General features: G+C 35.6%; 1 pseudogene; it reads left to right on the plus strand.

The window, feature by feature from the left end:
• The first annotated feature begins 13,991 nt into the window (after positions 1 to 13,991).
• On the plus strand, positions 13,992 to 18,937 carry LOC118894543 (annotated as a pseudogene).
• The last annotated feature ends 4,668 nt before the right edge of the window (positions 18,938 to 23,605 follow it).

Here is a 23,605-nt window from a genome sequence, read left to right on the forward strand (position 1 = left end):
TAGTGTATATATGTGATGCCACTCTTTCACTTTGTCCCAGCTTACCCTTCCCCCTCCCTGTATCCTCAAGTCCATTCTCTAGTAGGTGTGCGTCTTTATTCCTGTCTTGCTCCTAGGTTCTTCATGACCATTTTTTTTTTTTTTTTTTTTTAGATTCCATATATATGTGTTAGCATACAGTATTTGTTTTTCTCTTTCTGACTTACTTCACTCTGTATGATAGAGTTATTTGTATACAAATAACTCAATTTCTTTTCTTTTTATGGCTGAGTAATATTCCATGGTATATATATGCCACATCTTCTTTATCCATTTATCTGTTGATGGACATTTAGGTTGATTCCATGTCCTGGCTAATGTAAATAGAGCTGCAGTGAACATTTAGGTGCATGACTCTTTTTGATTTATGGTTTTCTCAGGGTATATGCCCAGTAGTGGGATTGCAGGGTCGTATGGTAGTTCTATTTTTAGTTTTTTAGGGAACCTCCTTACTGTTCTCCATAGTGGCTGTATCAATTTACATTCCCACCAACAGTATAAGAGGGATCCCTTTTCTCCACACCCTCCCCAGCATCTACTGTTTGTAGATTTTTTGATGGTGGCCATTCTGACTGGTGTGAGATGATATCTCATTGTAGTTTTGATTTGCATTTCTCTAATGATTAATGATGTTGAGCATTCTTTCATGTGTTTGTTGGCAATCTGTATATCTTCTTTGGAGAAATATCTATTTAGGTCTTCTGCACTTTTTGGATTGGGTTGTTTGTTTTTTTGATATTGAGCTGCATGAGATGCTTGTAAATTTTAGAGATTAATCCTTTGTCAGTTGCTTCATTTACAAATATTTTCTCCCATTCTGAGGGTTGTCTTTTCATCTTGTTTATGGTTTCCTTTGCTGTGCAAAAGCTTTGAAGTTTCATTAGGTCCCATTTGTTTATTTTTGTTTTTATTTCCATTTCTCTAGGAGGTGGGTCAAAAAGGATCTTGCTGTAATTTCTGTCATAGAGTGTTCTGCCTATGTTTTCCTCTAAGAGTTTGATAGTGTCTGCCCTTACATTTAGGTCTTTAATCCATTTTGAGTTTATTTTTGTGTATGCTGTTAAGGAGTGTTCTAATTTCATTCTTTTACATGTAGCTGTCCAGTTTTCCCAGCACCCCTTATTGAAGAGGCTGTCTTTTCTCCACTGTACATTTTGGCCTCCTTTATCAAAGATAAGGTGACCATATGTGCGTGGATTTATCTCTGGACTTTCTATCCTGTTCCTTTGATCTATATTTCTGTTTTTGTGCCAGTACCATACTGTCTTGATTACTGTAGCTTTGTAGTATAGTGTGAAGTCAGGGAGCCTGATTCTTCCATCTCCATTTCTCTTTTTCAAGATTTCTTTGGCTATTCGGGATCTTTTGTGTTTCCATACAAATTGTGAAATTTTTTGTTCTAGTTCTGTGAAAAATGCCCTTGATAATTTGATAGGGATCACACTGAATCTGTTGATTGCTTTGGGTAGTATAATCATGTTCACAATGTTGATTCTTCCAATCCAAGAACATGGTATATGTCTCCATCTATTTGTATCATCTTTAATTTCTTTCATCAGTGTCTTATAATTTTGTGCATACAGGTCTTTTGTCTCCTTAGGTAGGTTTATTCCTAGGTATTTATTCTTTTTGTTGCAATGGTAAATGGGAGTGTTTTCTTAATTTCACTTTCAGATATTTCATCATTAGTGTATACTTATGCAAGAGATTTCTGTGCATTAATTTTGTATCCTGCTACTTTACCAAATTCATTGATTAGCTCTAGTAGTTTTCTGCTAGCATCTTTAGGATTCTCTATGTATAGTATCAGATCATCTGCAAACAGTGACAGCTTTACTTCTTCTTTTCCGATTTGGATTCCTTTTATTTCTTTTTCTTCTCTGATTTCTGTGGCTAAAACTTACAAAAATGTTGAATAATAGTGGTGAGAGTGGGCAACCTTGTCTTGTTCCTGATCTTAGTGGAAATGGTTTCAGTTTTTCAACATTGAGAATGATGTTGGCTGTGGGTTTGTCATATATGGCCTTTACTATGTTGAGGAAAGTTCCCTCTATGCCTACTTTCTGGAGGGTTTTTATCATAAATGGGTGTTGAATTTTGTCGAAAGCTTTCTCTGCATCTATTGAGATGATCATGTGGTTTTTCTCCTTCAATTTGTTAATATGGTGTATCGCATTGATCTATTTGTGTATATTGAAGAATCCTTGCATACCTGGGATAAACCCCACTTAATCATGGTGTATGATCCTTTTAATGTGCTGTTGGATGTTGTTTGCTACTATTTTGTGGAGGATTTTTGCATCTATGTTCATCAGTGATATTGGCCAGTAGTTTTCTTTCCTTGTGAAATCTTTGTCTGGTTTTGGTATCAGGGTGATGGTGGCCTAGTAGAATGAGTTTGGGAGTGTTCCTCCCTCTGCTATATTTTGGAAGAGTTTGAGAGGACAGGTGTTAGGTCTTCTCTAAATGTTTAATAGAATTCGCCTGTGAAGCCATCTGGTCCTGGGCTTTTGTTTGTTGGAAGATTTTTAATCACAGTTTCAATTTCAGTACTTGTGATTTGTCTGTTCATATTTTCTATTTCTTCCAGTTCAGTCTTGGAAGGGTGTGTATTTCTAAGAATTTGTCCATTTCTTCCAGGTTGTCCATTTTATTGGCATATAGCTGCCTGTAGTAATCTCTCATGATCCTTTTTATTTCTGCAGTGTCAGTTGTTACTTCTCCTTTTTCATTTCTAATTCTATTGATTTGAGTCTTCTCCCTTTTGTTCTTGATGAGTCTGGCTAATGGTTTTTCAATTTTGTTTATCTTCACAAAGAACCAGGTTTAATTTTAATGATCTTTGCTATCATTTCCTTCATTTCTTTTTTATTGATTTCTGATCTGATCTCTATGATTCCTTTCCTTCTGCTAACTTTGGGGATTTTTTGTTCTTCTTTCTCTAATTGCTTTAAGTGTAAGGTTAGGTTGTTTATTTGAGATGTTTCTTTTTTCTTAAGGTAGGATTGTATTGCTATAAACTTCCCTCAGAACTGCTTTTGCTGCATCCCATTGGTTTGGGGCTGTCGTGTTTTCATTGTCATTTGTTTCTAGGTATTTTTTGATTTCCTCTTTGATTTCTTCAGTGATCACTTGGTTATTAAGTAGTGTGTTGTTTAGCTTCCATGTGTTTGTATTTCTTACAGATATTTTCTTGTAATTGCTATCTAGTCTCATAACGTTGTTGTTGGAAAAGATACTTGATATGATTTCAATTTTTTAAAATTTACCAAGGCTCAATTTGTGACCTAAGATATGATCTATCCTGGAGAATGTTCCATGAGCCCTTGAGAAGAAAGTGTATTCTGTTGTTTTTGGATGGAATGACCTATAAATATCAATTAAATCCATCTTGTTTAATGTATCGTTTAAAGCTTGTGTTTCCTTATTTATTTTCATTTTGGATGATCTGTTCATTGGTGAAAGTGGGGTGTTAAAGTCCCCTACTATGACTGTGTTACTGTCGATTTCCCCTTTGATGGCTGTTAGCACTTGCCTTATGTATTGAGGTGCTCCTATGTCGGGTGCATAAATATTTACAATTGTTATATCATCTTCCTCGACTGATCCTTTGATCATTATGTAGTGTCCTTCTTTGTTTCTTGTAATAGTCTTTGTTTTAACATCTATTTTGTCTGATATGAGAATTGCTACTCCAGCTTTCTTTTGTTTTCCATTTGCATAGAATATCTTTTTCCATCCCCTCACTTTCAGTCTGTATGTGTCCCTAGGTCTGAAGTGGGTCTCTTGTAGACAGTATACATACGGGTCTCGTTTTTGTATCCATTCAGCCAGTCTATGTCTTTTGGTTGGAGCATTTAATCCATTTACATTTAAGGTGATTATCGATATGTATGTTCCTATTACCATTTTCTTAATTGTTTTGGGATTGTTTTTGTAGGTCTTTTCCTTTTCTTGTGTTTTCTCCCTAGAGAAGTTCCTTTAGCATTTGTTGTAAAGCTGGTTTGGCGGTGCTGAATTCTCTTAGCTTTTGCTTGTCTGTAAAGGTTTTAATTTCTCCATCAAATCTGAATGAGATCCTTGCTGGGTAGAGTAACCTTGGTTGTAGGTTTTTCTCCTTCATCACTTTAAGTATATCCTGCCACTCCCTTCTGGCTTGCAGAGTTTCTGCTGAAAGATCAGCTGTTAACCTTATTGGGATTCCCTTGTGTGTTATTTGTTGTTTTTCCCTTGCTGCTTTTAATATTTGTTCTTTGTATTTGATTTTTGATAGTTTGATTAATGTGTGTCTTTGTGTGTTTTTCCTTGGATTTATCCTCTGTGGGACTCTCTGTGCTTCCTGGACTTGATTAACTATTTCCTTTCCCATATTAAGGAAGTTTTCATCTATAATCTCTTCAAATTTTTCCAGTCCCTTTCTTTTTCTCTTCTTTTTCTGGGACCCCTATAATTCGAATGTTGGTGCATTTTATGTTGTCCCAGAGGTCTCTGAGACTGTCCTCAATTCTTTTCATTCTTTTTTTTTATTCTACTCTGCAGTAGTTATTTCCACTATTTTATCTTCCAAGTGACTTATCCGTTCTCCTGCCTCAGTTATTCTGCTATTGATCCCTTATAGAGAATTTTTAATTTCATTTGTTGTGTTGTTCATCACTGTTTGCTTGCTCTTTAGTTCTTCTAGGTCCTTGTTAAACGTTTCTTGTATTTTCTCCATTCTCTTTCCAAGATTTTGGATCATCTTTACTATCATTATTCTGAATTCTTTTTCAGGTAGACTGCCTATTTCCTCTTCATTTGTTAGGTCTGGTGGGTTTTTGCCTTGCTCCTTCATCTGCTGTGTGTTTTTCTGTCTTCTCATTTTGCTTAGCTTACTGTGTTTGGGGTCTCCTTTTCATAGGCTGCAGGTTCATAGTTCTCCTTGTTTTCAGTGTCCATCTCCAGTGGCTAAGGTTGGTTCAGTGGGTTGTGTAGGCTTCCTGGTGGAGGAAACTAGTGCCTGTGTTCTGGTGGATGAGGCTGGATCTTGTATTTCTGATGGGCAAGTCCACATCTGTTGGTGTGTTTTGGGGTGTCTGTGGCCTTATTATGATTTTAGGCAGCCTCTGTACTAATGGAATGGGTTGTGTTCCTGTCTTGGTAGTTGTTTGGCATAGGGTGTCCTGCACTGTAGCTTGCTCATCATTGAGTGGAGCTGGGTCTTGGTGTTGAGATGGAGATCTCTGGGAGATTTTTGCCATTTGATATTACATGGAGCTGGGAGGTCTCTTGTGGACCAGTGTCCTGAACTTGGCTCTCCCACCTCAGCGGCACAGCCCTGACGCCTGGCTGGAACATGAAGAGCATGTCCTCCACAGGGCTCAGAATAAATGGGAGAAAAGAAAGAAAGAAGAATATAAAATCAAATACAATAAAATAGAGTGAAATAAGATAAAGTTATTAAAATAAAAAGATAATTATTAAGAAAAAAAATTTTTTTAAGTAATTAAAAAACAAGCAAAAAAAAAACGGACAGACAGAACCCTAGGACAAATGGTAAAAGCAAAGCTATACAGACAAAATCACACACAGAAGCATACACATACACACTCACAAAAAGAGAAACAGGGAAAAAAATATATATATATATATCATTGCTCCCATAGTCCACCTCCTCAGTTTGGGATGATTCGTTGTCTATTCAGGTATTTCACAGATGCAGGTACATCAAGTTGACTGTGGAGATTTAATCTGCTGCTCCTGAGGCTGCTAGGAGAGATTTCCCTTTCTCTTCTTTGTTCCCACAGCTCATGGGGTTCAGCTTTGGATTTGGCCCTGCCTCTGCGTGTAGGTCGCCTGAGGGCATCTGTTTTTCGCTCACACAGGACGGGGTTAAAGGAGCAGCTGTTTCGGGGGCTCTGGCTCACTCAGGCTGGGGGGAGGGAGCGGTACGGAGGAGGCGGGGCGAGCCTGCGGCGGCAGAGGCCAGTGTGACGTTGTACCAGCCTGACGCGTGCCGTGCGTTCTCCTGGGGAAGTTGTCCCTGGGTCACGGGACCCTGGCAGTGGGGGGCTGCACAGGCTCCTGGGAGGGTAGGTGTGGATAGTGACCTGTGCTGGCACACAGGCTTCTTGGTGGCGGCAGCAGTAGCCTTAGCGTCCCATGCCCGTCTCTGGGGTCCGCGCTGATAGCCGCTTCTCGCTCCTGTTTCTGGAGCTCCTTTAAGCAGCGCTCTGAATCCCCTCTCCTCGCTCACCAGGAAACAAAGAGGCAAGAAAAAGTCTCTTGCCTCTTAGGCAGGTCCAGACTTTTTCCCGGACTCCCTCCCGGCTAGCTGTGGTGCACTAGCCCCCTTCAGGCTGTGTTCACGCCGCCAACCCCCGTCCTCTCCCTGCGATCCGACCAAAGCCCGAGCCTCAGCTCCCAGCCCCCGCCCGCCCTGGCGGGGGAGCAGACAAGCCTCTCGGGCTGGTGAGTGCTGCTCGGCGCCGAGCCTCTGTGCGGGAATCTCTCCGCTTTGCCCTCCGCACCCCTGTGGCTGCGCTCTCCTCCGTGGCTCCGAAGCTTCCCCCCTCTGCCACCCGCAGTCTCCGCCCACGAAGGGGCTTCCTAGTGTGTGGAAACCTTTCCTCCTTCACAGCTCCCTCCCACTGGTGCAGGTCCCGTCTCTATTCTTTTGTCTCTGTTATTTCTTTTTTCTTTTACCCTACCCAGGTACGTGGAGAGTTTCTTGCCTTTTGGGAGATCTGAGGTCTTCTGCCAGCTTTCAGTGGGTGTTCTGTAGGAGCAGTTCCACGTGTAGATGTATTTCTGATGTATTTGTGGGGAGGAAGGTTATCTCCGCGTCTTTCTCTTCCACCATCTTGAACCTCCTCTCCGCAATTTAAATTTTATTGGTATTTCTTTGAATGTATAGATTAGTGGTTGGAAGACTGACATCTTCCCAATATTTAGTCATTCCATAAATGAACATTCAAGTCTCTTTTTATGTACTTCATGGAGGTTATAAAATATCAGCATTAAAAACACTGTATATCCTTTGTTGACAAAAACTTAAATGATTAAAGACTTTTATAAAGACACATTTAATTATAAGAAAGGACCAATGATTTATACATGACAAAATAATTATCCTATGTTTTCTTAAAAGAAAGACATTTAAAGTCTTACTCAAGGATATATAACTTTTCTTTCACAGTATAGCCTAGAAGCCATGTCTCATCAGTCCTTGTTGAGAGGTCTTCATACTATACTCTGCAGACTTCCTTCTGTAGAAATAGAAAGGGACATTCACACCATCTGAAAAAAAAAACTTTGGAGCTAGAAGTTTAGTGTAAGTATCATTTCTAAACACTCTAGAGAAACATATTTTTCACTTGCCTGTGCACTCATGGAAGCATTCTTGTTTGTTTGAAGAATAATTTGTTATGTCAGGCATGATTTTTATTGCTTTGCCTTTTGTAAATACATTCATAGTATTAATGCAAGCTGGAGGAATGGACACATTTGAGATTTTAGGAAATTATCATGATTTTCATTTGATATCGTACAAAATTTCTTTTAAAATAAACAAACTAACAGCTCTCCTTTGTATAGTTTAATATTCAGTGTTAATGAATGAGATATTTTCATAAAAAATTCCCACAAATACATCTAAATAAGAATATATGTCTGTTTTACCACTGTGGTTATGTACATGAAAAAAATTAATTTTTATATGCCAGGAAATCTGTTTGGGCACAATCAACACTGAATCCATGTTTATGTTTCATATTGGGTAAGGTTTCTTTTTAAGGGGAATCATTTGCTTTATTCAAGTTATCTTCTTATTACTGACAGGCATTAACCAGAATATGAGTCAGGGCCATCTGGCATTCTTTAGTATCTTATTTTGACACCTCACTCATTTGTTTAAATAATTCACTGATTCAATATAAGCTAACTTTCTAAAATGCAAGGCACTTTTATTCTCAGACTAAATCAGCATACATTTTCATTTTTATAGGTGCAAAGTAATTAATGCATGGAACATAAGTAAGCCATTTTGGTGTGTTTGCTCACTCACCCCCAATCCACTCACTTATTCTAAAATCCCTTTTCCTATACTTTGCATATACTATTAGGCTGAACTAGAGACCTGGGTTTGCTGCATTAATGTCAAAATGACTGACAAAATGTCAGAAATCTCCAGAAACTAGAGTAGAAGCATTAGTCTCCTATTTTTATAATTGACATATATGTACAAAGCTTTAAGCTTTGTCGAATGATATGATGGGGAGATAATATTTCCCACTTTCAAAATGGGTCTTGACAAGCTCAACAGAGGCAACATAATTTCTCCTAAATGTTACAGTCCCACATGGACAGTTTTCCTTTGTCTCCTCACTCTAGCTGGTAAAGAAAGTCAAAGTTTCATTCTGAAAATATGATATGCTTTCATTTTTATTGTAATATATAATGTATCAACATCATATGCAATATGTTAGAATACACTTTTTCTTCATATTATTTGAATAGCAAATAATTTCCAAGCTTCTTTCTCCATAGTCTTTGGGCAAAGAAAATAATGTAGGATGGATCTGCTTTAACTATAACTCTTCCACATTTTGCAGCACGGTATCATTGTAAAGGCCATGAACATAATTTCTTTATCAGTCATTCAAAATGGCCAATAAAAGGAAACAAGTTTTAGGAATAGTCGGATCTTATCCTTTTAAAAATATAAAAAGTACCAAAGCCTTATATGTTTTCCCTGTTGAAATATAAGTGAGTTTCCAAATGTACTCCAAAAGTTATTTTTTTACTATTGTTTAGGTATATTTATGTTTATTATATAATGCTATATCTAATTAATAATAGTTCTAGAACTAATGACCCAATATAATCAATGTATTGTTGGTACTAAACTAATTAACAAGCTCTGAAAGTTAAACATTTTGTTTTCAGATTGTGTGACAAATATTTATTTTATGACTACCCAATTCGGTAACAGGAAGATAAAATACACACACACACGCATACACACACACATATACACATATACATTCTTTCAAGAAACTTAATCTACTAGGAGATATGCACAAAAAATAGTTATACTGTGGTTAAATGGATGAAGCAGATACATAAATGCCTTACTCATATTTCCTTTAGAGCTTACAATTTCCTTGCATGAGAGCCTAATTTCCACTACCTACTTCCAATTTGTTACCTAATGTGTGTCTCTGGCTACTGGAGCCTGTTCCACCTGGCTGAGGGACAGGTCAGTAATGCCAGAGAAATAACAATTTCCATCCAGCAGTGCTCTGACAATAAATGATGGAAGTTGGATAATTACGGGCATGTCCTACATTGGTTCTCAAGGTTCCCAAGTGGAGTTAAGCTTCACTCAACCTACAGTAACAATTCTAAAAATAAGGTACCTTTTCTTCCCTGTCTCACTTCCCCAATCTGTTACCAAGGTTTTCTGAGTTCATCTCCCAAATAAACAACCAGTCCTCAAATGCTTCTCAATATATGCTTCTGTAGTGATTCAAATAAGACAATGCAATAATAAAAATGTTCATGGGAACAGAGATGAGAGATGCCTTCCATCTAGAGATGATCATGTGAGACTTTCTGGGCAAGATGAATGCTGGACTGAGTCTAAAGAGATGAGTAGGACTTAAAGAGGTATAAGGTGTAAGAATTTCATTCTAAGAAAAGTAAAGCCCATGAGAAAAACCACAAAAGTGAAGACTGTCTTAGTGATGTTTCAAAAGAACCAGAGAAATTTTTAGCTTTAGAAAGATAAAATTGGGGATGAACAATGTAAGAAATTTGATTGAAGAGATGGTAAAATTGTTTGGGGATTAGAATTTTGGTGCATTAGTGTGTTGAAGGATAGAGGTATAAGAAAGTAAAGGATGATTATGATAAAGCAATTCAATGACCAACCATGGATCTGAGCTGTATGGGATTAAACAAAGATCAGGAAGGGCTGATATACTAGGAGCTAAAAACAATATCATATATAAATATACAAAAGGAATTGAAGAACAGATTGACAAAGGGAAAACTAAAATACAGGAGGTCATGATCGTGATCATGATCTATGATCAGAGTTCAATACTGGTCATTAAAATTAGAAAAGTAGATAAGTTATAGATGATGATGTTGGCCAGGGTGAGAACTCAGGTGTAGCAGGCATGGGCTTGGAGAAATGACAGCAATCCGAAGGTCTGGTATTGGGTGGAATGTTCATTTTGAAAGGGTGTGAGCAAACAGGGTAGAGGAAAAGGTTTAAGTGTAGAGTTCATCAATGGACAAAAGAGTCAGAGAATGATGGACAATAGATGGGGTATATCATGAGGTGGGACTTTCTGTCTTCTTGATAACACGTGCTACAAAGAAGACATGATTTTTATGTAAGGTTGAAAGTATCAGGTTAAAGGTTGGTATTAGTAAGTGGGAGAAAATTTCTCTCTTTCCATGTTCCCAGTAAAGCCATAAAGAAAAGGAAGGTGGAAATTTTAGTAAAAAGATAAAGAATGTTTGGGAATTTTCCTAATATTTTCTCAAAAAAAATATTTCTTGAGTCCCTACAGTGTGCATGATGCCATGCCAAGATTTGGGTAAACAGCTGAAAGATAATATAAATACATACACACCTTTCCTTATTTTAAAATGATTGTTACAAGTATGATATAGGAGACTACATAAGCATGGATTTTAGAGGGCACAGTGAAAATGTACTTATTGCCAATATCATTAACCAAATAGTACTCTACATACGTAGTATTTAACATCTTTAAGCTCTTTATTTATTCAGTTTATCTCCCTCACCCCTCTTTTCCTTTCCTTCCTTCCTCTCTCTCTTTCTTTCTTTCCTTCTTTCGCCTATCACTGTCTACCTATCTAACCATGAGTCATCTCGCTCTTTATCCAGTCACCTTTTTTTCTTTTTTATTTTCTGTACATAGTTTCAATATTCCCCTCACTCATAATTATAGATTCCCATCATATCTGAAAGCTTTCTGTGTGTGTATTTAGTGAAAAGAATTAGGTACAGCTAAGTAATTCAAGCAATTGTAATGTCATACATTTCCATAAATTATTTAAAGAGTATTTCTACCTAGATCATTTAACTTAATCATTTAATGTACCTCACAAAATTGTTCCTCAGAGTTAAAGAACCTGAAATTTGTACAGGTTATACGATTTGGTCTTACAAAAACAAGGTGTGATTCTGATCTTCCAAATATAAATTTAGAGCCCTAGCTTTTCTAAGACCTCAGTTCAAAGGCTTATGATGTACAGTCACTAAATATAGTCCATCCTATAAAGAAAGCTAAGCTTCATTTTTGCTCTTTGGGGAGGCACAGGTAAAAACTATATACCTTCTCTGTCCCCTAAAGCCTCATAATTGCCTTGGGACTATAGGAATGAACAATAATATTCTATTATTGGAAGACTGAGGGGAAGAAGTATACTTCCACTTTGCCCTGTACATCTTGAAAACATGTCATAGTATTTCTTTTGGTCTGCACAATGACTGTAGGAGAAAATAATATATGTTCCCCATGGTGTCTTGAAATATCTAAATTAGACTTCATTTTCCCCAAGCTTCACTAAAAAATTGCATTTGCTTCAATTTCTCCAGTTACTATACTCACCTGCTTAAAAGAAAATAAAATCTACTTTCATTTTTATTTTCTGTATATTTTTCCTCTGATCATGGGAAATCTTCAAAGAACAATTATCTCAATGGTTCACTAGGAGTTTTACAGCAGTTGTTCTCAACCACTTGTGAAGGAAATTTTTTACTCAGTTAATTTATAAATATTATAAACAATTTAAAGCATGTTTATTTTGCTGTCTTAGTAGTAGCAATTTCCTTTTTCTCTCTGTAGCAGTATGATGGGTAAATTATAGGATAGTGTTTTTGTTACAAAGTGGGAAACACTATTGTGTATTTAAGTGACCTTTTTCAGATGCTATCCAGCACCGCTGTATAATTCTCCTTTGCACTATGCCTATAATTTAATATTTGATGTAATCTGAATTTTTTGAAACTTCAGAGGTAAAAGTCATTCATCTATAAATTTTGTTAAACACTGCTAATATATTTTGCTGCATCTCGTTAGGAGAGATTTAAAAGAAAGTGATTTGTGTTTGCATGTATCTAGAGTATGATCTATTCTTTTTTGGCACATTTTTCAGTTGTATTATTGTACAAAATATTTATATTACATTAAAATAACTCACGAATAACAAGAGCTCATTTAAAATTTGTATTAAAATTTCAGTACAAATATTATTTTAGGAATTTCTCTATGTATTAGAACTAAGTATTTAAAATTAAGAAAAACTAAAGAAAAATGATGGTGGCAATGGTCAGAGAGCTCAAATAGGAGTCGTATTGTGAAATACAGCCATATTCAGGATATATGTTGAAGTAGATTACAGAAACAGGACAACAAAATGCTTTGTTGGATAATAGATTGGGTCCCGGGGTCCATAAAAGACTTTATTGTAACATTTTGTGAAATTAAATAGTCTGTGGAGTAGAAGGTAGTACTGCATAAATGATAAGTTAATTCCTAGAATTTGATGGTTGTACAGTAGTCTTTAAGAAACATACACTGAAATATTAAGAGGTACTGTAGCATTTTATCTTTAAGTTATCCTCAAATGGCTAGAAAAGAGAGATAGAGAGACAGAGGGAGAGGGAGAAGGAAGAAGATGAGGGGGTGACAGGGAGAGACAGACAGAGAGAGATGGTAAATGGAAGAATTTGACAATTGGTAAATCTCTTCTGTAAGTTTGAAATTACTTCTATATTAAAAACTGAAAGATGGTCCATATATTCTGGATGCTTGTATAGAACAGGCTTGAAAGATGGAGAAAAGGTCCTCCTATAAAGCAATTATAAATAAAGATAATTTCTCCCTTCAGAACATAGAGTAGGCAAGTTTAATGCCCATTATAAAATTGTTTTCTGAAGTCAGAGTTTATTTTCTGTAATAAAACCAACTGGTCATGCATTTGCCATCTGGCTCTCTTTGTGTCACCCTCTAGGAACCAGAGCTCTGGTACAAAGAAACATCAGTAATCTAGCAACTGACATCGCTGTGTGTGATAATGTCCTTTGTTTCTGACCCAGGATTCCTGTGAATTCTGCCAGCATGTTGAAGCTCTGGTAAGCTAACTTTTCAGTTTGCAAGTGGGATAAAATCTCAGACACTTCACAGTTCCTAACAGATACAACTTTTATTAGTTAAAGTCTTCTTTATGTCCTTCAGACATTAAAATCAGTTCCGTATGAAATTTACACTCAGCCTAGGTTAGAATTAAGTTTATCTATCTATTTAGTGAGAACTGAGATCTTTATGATATTGACTTTTTATCTCTGAGAACATAGTATGCCTTCCTACTTGGTTATGTGTTTTGGTGTCTTTTGTTGGAATTTAAAATTTTTCTTCATAAAGTCCTTGGAAATGTATTTTAAGTCCATTTTTTATACTTAAAATGTGTGTGTTTGTGTGAGTATATGTGTGTTTAAGCAACATATAGTTGAGTACAGGCATACCTCATTTTATTATGCTTCACTTTATTGCACTTCACGGGTATCGTGTTTTTTACATATTGAAGGTTGTGGCAACCTCTGTCTAGCCAGTCTATTGACACCATTTTTCCTACAGCATTTGCTCACTATAGTGTCTCTGTGTCACATTTTGGTAATTCTCTCAATATTTCAAACTTTTTAATTATTATTATATTTGTTATGGTGTTCTGTGATCAGTGATCTTTGATGTTACAATTGTAATTGTTTTGTGGTGACACAAACCACATCCACATAAAATGACAAATTTAATCCATAAGTGTGTGTATTCTGACTGCTCAATGGAGAGGCCATTCCCTGTTTTACCCCTCTCCTCAGGCCTCCCTATTCCCCGAGACACAACAATATTTAAATTAGACCAGTAAATAACCCTACAATGGCCTCTACATGTTCAAGTGATAGGAAGAGTTGCATGTCTCACACTTTAAATTAAAAGCCAGAATGATTAGGCTTACTGAGGGAGGTGTGTCAAAAGCTGAGATAAGCTAAAACCTAGGCCTCTTGTGCCAAATAGTTAGCCAAGTCATGATTGCAAAGGAAAAGTTTTTGAAGGAAATTAAAAGCGCTGCTCCAGTGAACACACTAATGATAAGAAAGTGAAACAGCCTTATTGCTGATATGGAAAAAGTTTTAGTGGTCTTAGATGGAAGATCAAACCAACTACAACATTAAGCCAAAGCCTAATCCAGAGCAAGGCCCTAACTCTCCTCAATTCTGTTAAGGCTGAGAGAGGTGAAGAAGCTGCAGAAGAAAAGTCTGAAGCTAGCAGAGGTTGATTCATGAGGTTTAAGGAAATAACCCATTTCCATAATATAAAAGTGCCAGATAGAGCAGTAGGTGCTGATGTAGAAGCTGCAACAAGTAATGCAGAAAATCTAGCTAAGATGATCCATGAAGGTGGCTACATTAAACAACAGATTTTCAATGTAGACAAAAGAGTCATCTATTAGAAGAAGATGCCATGTAGGACTTTCATAGCTAGAGAGGAGAAGTCAATGCCTGGCTTCAAAGCTTCAGAATACAGGCTGACTCTCTTGCAGGCTAATGCAGCTGGTAACTTTAAGTTGAAGCCAATGCTTGTTTACCATTCTGAAAATCTTAGGGCACTTAAGAATTATGTAAATCAACTCTGCCTGTGCTGTATAAATGGAACAATAAAGCTTAGATGACAGCACATCTGTTTACAAGAAGGTTTACTGAATATCTTAAGCCCAATGTTGAGACCTACTGCTTAGAAAAAAAGATCTTTTTCAAAATATTATTGCTCATTGACAAGGTGCCTGGTCACCCAAGAGCTCTGGTGAAGATGTACAATGAGATTAATGTTTTCATTCCTGATAACAAAGCATTCTGCAACCCACGGATCAAGAAGTAATTTTGACCTTCAAATATTATTAGTTAAGAAATAACATTTTATAAGGCTATAGCTGCCATAGATAGTGATTCCTCTGATGGATCTGGTCAAAATCAATTGAAAACCTTCTGGGACTTCCCTGGTGCCACAGTGGTTAAGAATCTGCCTGCCAATGCAGGGACACAAGTTCTATCCCTGGTCCGGGAAGATCCCACATGCCGTGGAGCAACTAAGCCCATGTGCCACAACTACTGAGCCTGCACTCTGGAGCTTGCGAGCCACAACTATTGAGTCCACGTGCCACAACTACTGAGGCCCACATGCCTAGAGCCCGTGCTCTGCAACAAGAGAAGCCACTGCAATGAGAAGCCCACACACCGCAACAAAGAGTAGCCCCCACTCGCCATAACTAGAGAAAGCCCGCGCGCAGCAATGAAGACCCAAGGCAGCCAAAAATAAAAAAATAAATTAATGAATTAATTAATTTAAAAAAAACCCTTCTGGAAAGCATTCATCATTCTAGATGCCATTAAGAACATTTGTGATTCATGGGACGAGGTCAAAATATCAACATTAACAAGAGTTTGGAAGAAGTTGATTTCAGTCCTCATGGATGACTTTAAGGGGTTCAATACTTCAGTTGACGACATAACTGCAGATGTGACAAAAATAGAAAGTGAATCAGAATTAGAAGTGGAGCCTGAAGAGGTGACTGAATTGCTGCAATCTCATGATAAAATTTTAATGGGTGAGGAGTTGCTTTTTACTGATGAGAAAAAAGTTGGTTTCTTTAGATGGAATCTACTGGTGAAGTTGCTATAAAGATTGTTAACATAATAACAAAGCATTTAGAATATTACATCAGCTTAGTTGATAAAGCAGTGGCAGAGTTTGACAGGATTGATCCCAATTTTGAAAGAAGTTCTACTGTGGGTGAAATGTTATCAACAACACTGCATGCTACAGAGAAATCGTTTGTGAAAGGAAGAGTCAATCAATGTGGCAAACTTCCATGTTGCCTTATTTTAAGAAATCGCCACAGCCACCCCAGCCTTCAGGAACCAGCACCCTGATCAGTCAGCAGCCATCAACATTGAGGCAAGATTACTACTCGCTGAAGTCTCAGATGATGGTTAGTGTTTTTTTTAGTATTGTACATACTCCTTTTTAGACATAATGCTACCACACACTTAATAGACTACAGTATAGTGTAAACATAACTTTTATATGTACTGGGAAACCAAAAACTTTGTGTAACTTTCTTCACTGTGATATTTGCTTTATTGTGGTGATCTGGAACCAAACTTGCAATAACTCTGAGGTATGCCTGCATTGTCTTATTATTCTGTTTAATATTATCTGACTTTGAGTTATTAAGTCCTTTCATATTTAATGCAGTTACAGGCATGGTTAACTATACATCTTCCATAAATTTTATAATTAGCCTACTTGTTTGTTACTTCTCTCCTCCTTTCTGCCTTCTTTTCAGTATTATATTTTTTGGTATTCCATTTTCTCTCCTATACTGAAATTTAGCTATGACTATAATATACTAATGCTTGCTCTAGAGATTAAAAAGTTACCTTTAAATTATCCTGTTCTACCTTCAAATAATATTATAGTGCTCTACAAACAATGTAAGAACTTTACTACAATAATGTTTCAGAGAGTATGAATTCTTCCTCAACAACTTCAGTCTATAATAATTTATCATTCCTCTCTAAAGTTGTAGTCCTCATAATCATCTCTGTTAATCTGGTAGTTACTGTAGTTTCTTAGGATTGTTGCTTATTCTCTTTATGTGTATATGCTCTGTCTCCCATCTAGACTGTAGAATCATGCAGGGTGAGGATTAGTCTTATATTTTTGTTATCTATAGTAACTTGAATAATGTTTTGCAAATAATTTGTCACAATAAATTATCTTGTTGTTCTCACTTTTTATGATATGAAGATAATTTTTTTTTTAAATAAATTTATTTATTTTTATTTTTGGCTGTGTAGGGTCTTCATTTCTGTGCGAGGGCTTTCTCTAGTTGCGGCGAGCGGGGGCCACTCTTCATCACGGTGCGCGGGCCTCTCACTGTCGCAGCCTCTCTTGTTGCGGAGCACAGGCTCCAGACGCGCAGGCTCAGTAGTTGTGGCTCACGGGCCCAGTTGCTCTGCGGCATGTGGGATCTTCCCAGACCAGGGCTCGAACCCGTGTCCCCTGCATTGGCAGGCAGATTCTCAACCACTGCGCCACCAGGGAAGCCTGATATGAAGATAATTTGAAGCATTTGCAAACATTTTCAAATAGTTCTCATAATTAGAAGATGTTTTAAAGGTAGCTGATACAATTTTAGTATAGCAGAACATTTATAATAACTCACATTAATAGATGAGTGATTATTTGTTAGGCCCTATATTTATATCTTTAATATTATTGTTATTAGTTATGCAAAAATCACATAAAATATTTTTATTTAAAATTTTCAGCTTAGAAAACTTAACTTATGACAGTACCAGCTTTGAAGATCATTGAGGAGAGGTTTTACCTTATAATAAGTAATGAAAAAAACAAATGGAATTAGACCCTTTTCTCATACCATACACATACATCAATTTATAGTCAATTAAGTTTTAAATATGAAAGACAAAATTACAAATTTGGCGGGAGAAAATGATGGTACTAAGTTTATAACCTTAAGGTTGGACAAGATCTTCTACATGAAACACAAAAATGCAACTAATAAAGGAACCACCAAGAAGAATTAGGACATTCTATTCATCAATAGGTTCATTAAGAAAGGGAAAAGATAATTTCAAAATTGAATGTGTAGAATATAAAATGAAATGTCTGTAATGCAATATGGCACTCTTTATTGAAATTACACAACGCTCATTCAACAAACCTGATATCCAGCCAGTAGGCACTTAGATAGATAGCTTTACCTATTGTTTGCTGCCACTATCAAGTTTCATTGTTTGGTGCCCATGCCATAAATTTTAAGTATATGGAATATTATCCCTGACATGTAACACAATTTATAGATATTTAGAGTATGATATTGTGTTTAAAAGTTAAGAAACAGAAAATAAATTGGGGGAAAAAACATAATTGATATATATTAGAATCACATATCAAATCCTGTCCTACATAGTTTACAATAACACATGCATTATCATTGACATATATTAATCAAAGCGGGTACATATAGAGACTAAGGGAATAAAAATATAAATTGGAGATGAAAAACAAAATTAAAGTAGAACCAAGATTTTTAAAATTCAGAGCCATGAAATTTGTCATGAACCACAGTGTATGATTAACTCATTTCTACATTTGAGTTCTTGTGTATGTTTGTACATTGAGATGTGTGTGTATGTGTGTGTGTGTGTGTGTGTGTCCTGTGTGAAGATTGTTTCTTCCATTAGTAATTTAGCATACACCATTATCAAGCCAGAGAGAAAAAAATTTTTTAGGCATGGAAAGTTTAATAACAGAAAACCTTTTCAAAAGGGCAAATCTTGACTAATATTTAGAAAAAGTAGTATCTATTACTATCCACTAAAAACATAAAACAACTTTATACAGTACAACCAGGGGGTTTCCACTCTTTTAATTGAATCAGTAAATATTTAAGCAGTCCCTAAAAGGGAAAACAAGCCAATCATTCATTTTGTTATCATAGTTTGCATTCTTATTTCTTAAGAGGAACTTCCCAATGTATAGTTGTAAATTTTGAAACAAAGTCCTATCATTTTAGCATCTAACACTTTAGTTTGTGAGTTAACACTAAAGCAACTTGTGAAGGGTTTTTCCTGCAGGACAATGCTTCCAGTTGTGAATCTTTAGAAAAACATATCACTTGCCGAGAAGCAGTGACTTTAAAAATAAGACTCATTGCTATGCATATTAGTGGACAACTGGCTGTTCCAGACATTCTAAAAGGAGTTATTCTGGCTCAAGCAGTAAATCAAGCCTGAATGTGAGAGTGAGCTTCCTCACTTAAATCATTATTATACCGTAAACGTTATATAAGCCATATTGGAGCTGTGGGGCCTTGTGCAATACATATGGAAAGCAGAGAGAATAAGTGCTGACAACCTGCCACTCTATTTAACTTTCATTACTTTGCATCTAATCAACAACATTTGTATCAGATTAAAGCCATGGCCACACTCCCAAACCAGTCACATGGCAATGATTAAAATAATGAGGTTTCTCAGTGATAAATCAATATATTTTATTCTCCTGGAAGTTCCTGTCATTTAGAAGCTGGAAATCTGGCTCTATGGTTCAGCTGTAGCTAAATGAATAAGGGTTATGATTTGCTACAAAATAGTTGTTTTAAAATTCGCTAGTGACCAGAACACTAAGCTATAATTATACTGGAGACAGTTTGTACTGCAAGTAATCGTTGTTTTTCTAAAACCTCATTAATCTTTATCTTAGCTAATTGTAACTTTGAATTTAAGTTGAGTATGCACATATTTTGGAGGAAAATGGAAATTATTGGGAAATGTAATGTAGACAAATTGAAACCCACTCTCAATATAGAAAATCTAGAATACCCACAACCTAGCATCACTACCTTACCACCAATCCTGTGAGTTACTTTTCACCTGATTCCTCTCAACTTGTGCAGATCCAACCAAATTTCAACTATAATAATTGAAACAAAGCAGTTTTAACAAAAAGTATACATTAAGATTGCCACTAAAATAATACATATGCAGTGCATAGTTGTTTTCTTATTACTATTTTCAGATACAGGATCTAAGCTATTAAGTTTATTATCTTACTGTTTGAATATCACACATTCTAGCTAAAATAATATATTTGTATATATAATTTGTTTAAAATCTATTTTATATTAGAATTTTGCTGTTTTAAATCCATTAGCTCTAGCAGATGGCTCTAAAGCATATCAACGAACAGAATCATAGTAAAAGAAATTCCATATACTTATTTGTTGCTGATAGGATTTAATTATGTGCTGCCAATAGCTAGAATCTGGCAGTTGGAAAAGTTTCATTTGTCTTCTTGATAAAAAGGGCTGACTAAAGGCAAGTCACAAAATCTCCTATTCAAACAAGAAATGAGCAAAAAAAAAAAAAAAAAGAGGAAAAATAGGTTAGATATATACACATAAAAATGTGTATATTTATATATATGTATATATACATATATACTTAAACCATTATTATGCTGTAAGCATTACGGAAGCCATATGGAAGTATGGATCCTTGTAAAATACGTGCTAGGAAGTATGGTAGAATTATGTCCATAAAAACATCAGACAAACAAGGAAGGAGAAAATGCCTCCTTACTCAGACTGAAAAAAACAAAGCAACATATTTTGAGTATCCTATCCACATGAATGCTATTCCCTCATGATTCTTTTTATAAGGTGTTTAATGAAATTTTGCTTAAATGTCCAAGCTCAGTTTGCCAACAAACCACCAGCTCCAGACTACTCCTACTTATCTCCAGTGCTTTCTCTAATACCTCCTTGAACCTTCAGTCTTAGAAAAGGAGGTGGTGCACTTTATCCAGCCTTTCAACTGCAAATCAGAGAAGACCAACAGGTCTTAGAAGATGAGGGAAGGAAGTTTAGAATTCACCCATTCTATAGCAGTGCAAATAGAAGTTCTATAATAATTCCACACATAAGTGTAAGTCAGATGAAACAAGCAAATGACAACAAGAAGAAATGCCAAGAAAAACCTATGGAATTCAAACTATTCAAGCAAACTTTATACAGGAAGGAAGGAAGGAAAGTAAAAGGAAGGAAGGCAGGAATGAAGAAACAAAGGAAGGAACAGAAATGAAAGAAAAAAGGAAAAAAGGAGAAAGGGAGGGAGGGAGAGAAGGATGGAATGAGGGAAGGAGGGAGTGACTTCTTAATGACAAAATTAAAAATGAAAGAGAAAAGAAACACAATTCTAAAGAAACAGTGACCCGAGTATATATTTTTCAGCAAGAACAATTATTTTCTGCCTTTTAAAATCAAAGTAAATATACTTTGAAAAGAAGTATATTTTACCTCCATGTTCTCTATGTTACTACTCTGTATTCTGTCCTATGCATATTAGTTCCAATTTTAAAATATTATGTAATACAAAAATATTATCATTAATTTAATCATTAGTTTAATATTTGTTCTTACTTAGTGTATTTTCATACCATCTTTGTGTATGCCAGGCTTGCCACTTTGATTGAAACAGACTATAAAGAAAATGCAGTACTCCATGTACCATAACTGGGGACAGTTTTGCATAATTATACATTTACTAAGTGTCTGATGAGAATATGTTTGCTCAATTTCTCTTAAGCAGTTTAAAGCATTTTATTCAGGGAATCATCTAGTTTTTATTTTGCAATAAAGTAAGAGTGGGTAATGGTGAGAATTCCACTTTTTTGTTTTCAAAATATTTATTATTATTACCAGAATCAATTAAGTAAAATGGTTTTTATATTGCTTATGTTAGTTTTCTACCAACATTAATAGCCATATTATTGTTCCTGCTTCTGGGTTTATCTAAACTAAATTGCATGAAATGTGTTTTTATAATACTTTTCCCAGAATATATTTCAAAATAGATTTAAGGTGTACAGCCCAGCAATCCAGCAATTGAGCAGCAGCATAAATAATTAAATAACTCATAGGTGTAGGTTGTTTCCCTTCAACCAGATGCCACAGACACTGAAGACCTGGTTCCCTTCCACTGTTTTCCTTCCCCACAATCTACAATCTCAAGAAACGGGGTACACACAGAAAATTAGTTAAATTCAAATTCATAACAGGATATGAATGAAAAGGAAATGTGTTATTTTAGCATTAGGTAATCTTTTAGTTGTAGAGATTGAATTGCAGAGAGATGAGAGATTGGTCCCTGCACACTAGAGATTGAGCCTCAAACATTTCTCAGGGTTTTGGAGGTTAGGGGGAGAGATGTGTATTTCAGGAGAAACAATAAGAGCAGGAGAGTGGAAGTGATTCAATCATATGTGTACTTGGGTGTGAGGGATAAACAAGGGAGAAACAAATGACTTGAGACTGTGGTGACCAGATGTCATGTCGTGGGCCATTGAAAATCAAGTGGAGTGTAGATTTGACGTAAAAGGACTGGGAATCACTGTAATATTGGGGCGTGAGCGATTTTATCCAGAACTGAATATTTAGAGTGTAAATGTAACTGCTTCCCATAACACTTCTAACACATAATCATTCCAAAATGATTAAAATTGAGAATATTTACAATTTTCCAGAAATAAATTTCAATGTATTATTTATTGAACCTGATCCAGTACCTTCAAGTCAATAATCTTTTAAATATAAAGAGGCTTGTCTAGAGTTATCTAATTGACCATCATCTTAGAAGGGAACATAGCTTATAATATTTAGGTCCTTATTAGTAATGCATTACAATAAACCAGCTTTACACTTTTATGAGTAGTTTCTAAACATGCTAAAAGAGATAACCATAGTAAAGGAAATAGAAATAACTGAACACTATGACAGCATTTAAACATTCTTAAAACAATGATTATTTGTTAAAGATTGCTGCAATAATCAGTTAAGTCCACTCACAAACAGAAAACCAAAGGAGTCAAATGCACAAAAACATTTGCAACTTGCCAGCTACTTGTATATCATCTCATGGCACCTTATCATCTTGTATCACCTTATTGTGCACATTTTGAGTGTAGAAAATGGAAACTCAAAGATTCGGTAGCTTACCAACGACCCCACTTACAAAACTGACTGACACACCTGGAATATATATTCATGGCCTTTCACATCCTAGAAAAGCTTTAAGGAAAATCACTGTTTAATGCGAGTACAGCAGAAAAGAGGCAATGAATTATAAACTCCTAAAATTAGCAAGGCATAGATTGAAAATTATTTCAAAAGTATTATAGAAGTTATCTGAAATATGAAACACCTGGCAAACATGATACTTAAAAAGTCAAGAACAGTTAAAGCATTTGTGAATAAGACTATTATGAAGAAAAACTGCAATGTATTAGATGAATGATAAAAAAACATACTCTCAATCTAGGAGGTAAGATAAAATCAGTAATCTTATAAAAGTGGAATTTCTCTTGACTGAAGTGGGGGAAAGGACTTTCATTAGGCTGCAGCACTTTAAAAATTCTTAAGAAAGAAAAAACAGAAAAGGAATTTGCCAAACCTACTCTCATAAGCTTTCAAAAACAACCAAACAGGAAATGACCTTGTGATTATATCTAATGTCTTAGATAAATATCAGCTACTGAAAAGACTTCTGTATTTAATACTTTTCCTCTACTATTTTTTGTTAACTGAAAGTTTAATTCTGGCTTGGAAGTAAATGCTAATTTTTAACTGTTCATGTAAGAAAATGCATATGTAAACTTTAAAATGCAGAATGTATTATAATTAAATTCATGTAGTCATTTACCTTTCAATTTTCTGTGGAAAAATTATTCCTAATTTTAATATATATTTATTTTAATGTACATAATTTTCCATCTCAGATAGCTGTATTTGAGCTCTCTAAAATTTATTAATAAGATTTAGGTAATCTACTTTGAGTTTAAGTAGGTGACGATTGGGCCAAGGTTGTAACTCTAAACCCTGTGTGGGATAAATAACTGGCAGTTAT

The sequence above is a fragment of the Balaenoptera musculus genome, chromosome 4 (genome assembly GCF_009873245.2).
Source record: "Balaenoptera musculus isolate JJ_BM4_2016_0621 chromosome 4, mBalMus1.pri.v3, whole genome shotgun sequence".
Taxonomy (NCBI): domain Eukaryota; kingdom Metazoa; phylum Chordata; class Mammalia; order Artiodactyla; family Balaenopteridae; genus Balaenoptera; species Balaenoptera musculus.